The following is a 2,697-nucleotide window of genomic DNA, read 5'->3' on the forward strand; positions in this document are numbered from 1 at the left end:
GGTTTGGGTTTAATCCTTGGAAACTAGCGGTGTAGCAGAAGTCTCAAATCTAACTATGCCGTGTGTCTGTGTATATTACACGGGTAGGTCTGTTTTCAGGAAAAGAAGGGTATTTTTTTTTTTTTTTAACTTTTTAGAAGAACATTGTGCATATTTGAGGATGGCTAATCCAGGCCCAGATGCAGGGACTTGGAATAGAGCTCCACGGATAAAGTGGAATGATTTATGATAAGATACTCTACTGTAAGGTCTGAGTGACTAAAATGATGCCTAATATAGGGACTAGCATTTTCCCATTACAATGTGGGACACTGACTTTAATGCCTCATGGACTACAGGATTTGTAACTTTGGAAACACTGGGGAAAAAAACTCTCTTGATCCAGACTCAACATTATCTGTGAACGCTAGCCAAATTAGCAGCCATGAGATGCCATTCTCAAGTGGTTTCAAGAGCAGGCAACAATATGTGGAAGATTATAGAATAATTTTAACATTCCCTGCTCATGTGACACATCTCTGGGGTCTCTCCAAAATAAATAGGTGAGATTTTTATAGGTGCTGTATATCCTGCGTTAAACAGATGAGGGCAAGAGCCAGGGGTTCATCATTGTCAACAGAAATATACTACTACTCTCGGTCTAGTAAAAGTCAGGTTTAGCATACTGCTGGCATTCAATAAACGTTTGTTGAATAAGTAAACTATTTTTACTCACGTGATGAAAGACAGCATGTAACAAATAATTATATGTGTAAACCAACCTGTACTACTGGTCATATAATAACCATTTTAAATTCTAGGTAAAGACACCAGGCAGGTCTAGTTTAATATTATGAGTGTGGGAATTAATGTTATATGTCTGAGATGAAGAAATAATTGAATGCCCTAACAATAGTTAATAGAAAAATCAGTAAATGCTTGCTCTTCCAAGTTTACAGCTCTCAAAATAGCATAATCTTCATTGAAAACACAGGCTGGCAGTTGTGTACAACAAAAGATTGAGGACCTAGTGGAGGTGGCTTATCAATAGGAATAAGACTCTCCAGAAAGCAAGGTGAGGCATCTGGTTCAGGTGATAGCAAGAAAGAAGCCTGATCCTGAACATAAGGATTGCTGAATCAAAGGTTCCTGACATATTTATTTCCAAAGAGATGAATCAGTTACCAAGTAGCTTTGGTAACTGTCTAAAAGGACAACTGTCTGGGAAGGAAATAAGTATTTTCAAACTGGAAGAATCGGGGAGGCTTCATGGAGGAGGCATTTATTTCATCTAGGTCTTCAATAGGCCCATTATCACCAATTGCAGATAGAAATTGAAAAGAACAAGAGATATTACTAACATTGAGACATCAATCACAAAAATTAATCCCAAGAAAACGTTCTCCCTCTATGCAGTCTGCTGAACTTTTACTGAGAATACAGTAAGAAAAAAAAAAAGACCTAACTCCAGTTAAGGACAATATTAGAACATCGATATTATGAATCTAATTTGAACGCTTTTTTCTTCATTATATCAACACAAACGTAAATATACTTTTTTTTAAACATTACATTTATATACACGTATCACTGTATGTACATATGTATCACTATATATACAGTGACTTTGCTTTCTTGAGGTATGAAGCATAGACGGTGATGAAAGCAAGGAAATCTTTTCAAACACAAATACATTCAATCACAGCAAAGGGCATTCAGAAATGGATACATAAACTTGCTTGTATATAAAACACTATTCTTTTTGAAGTTTTCATACATGTGAAAGCGCCTTTTGTAAGACTAGGTTTTCATCATCCCCCACAAGCAAACTATAATACCACGGAAATGTTTAAAACCAATAAAAGGTTCCTTACAGCAAAACACTGAACATATCCAGCCATTCTTGTTATACTGATTTTAACGAGCTTGAGTTTTCATGTAACATATTTTAAAACTACTATTGCAGGGGCACCCACTAGTGCTGCACAAGCTAAGAGTTTTAAGTACAAATCCACTGCAAACTCTGCTCTCACCTGTTCAAAACAACTTGCTTCAAAATAAAACTATGCATATAAATGCCCACCTTCACAGAGAAATGAGCTATGTAAAAATGACTTAAAAGTGACACAGGATAACTAAATATGTATTACACAAAAGGAAATACTGAAAGCTGCACACAGATGTCATGGAAAAAAATAACAGGTTTTATACTTTATCTTACTGTAGACAAAAGGGATATTGAGAAACATTGAGACATATATTATCTTTAGAACATGATTCCCGATTTACCAAATCTGGGTATTGTTTTTGACAAGTATTTGGTCCAATAGAATTAGAAGTTTTTGATTAGAAGCTTTTCTCCACCTCTACCTCTCCTCTCCCACTCTGAAGAATCCAAGTAGTACAAATATTGCAGTGTGTGCAGGTCAGAACAATTCAAAGGTAAGAAGAATTAGCTAAGAAGTACATCACTCAGCCCTAAGGTCTCTCTCTCTTTCTCTCTCTCTCTCACGCACACACACACACACACACACACACAAACTATCTCATTATTGTTCTGATTAAAATTAATACATGATTGTTATCAAAATTACAAATAAATTAGACATATATAAAGATAAAATTTATCTTCCTAGTGATAAACATTGAAAATCATCAATTTTATCTCTCAAACTCAAGTGCAAATTATTCTGGAATCTTTCCTTACCAAATGCCTTT

General features: G+C 35.3%; 1 protein-coding gene across 1 annotated transcript in view; it reads right to left on the reverse strand.

Moving 5' to 3' along the window:
* The window catches only part of ERBB4 (erb-b2 receptor tyrosine kinase 4), a 624,218-nt gene that overhangs the window by 483,065 nt on the left and 138,456 nt on the right, over nt 1-2,697 (reverse strand). The gene's annotated exons all lie outside the window — the stretch shown is intronic.

Source organism: Trichechus manatus, unplaced genomic scaffold (assembly GCF_000243295.1).
Source record: "Trichechus manatus latirostris isolate Lorelei unplaced genomic scaffold, TriManLat1.0 scaffold00041, whole genome shotgun sequence".
Lineage (NCBI taxonomy): Eukaryota > Metazoa > Chordata > Mammalia > Sirenia > Trichechidae > Trichechus > Trichechus manatus.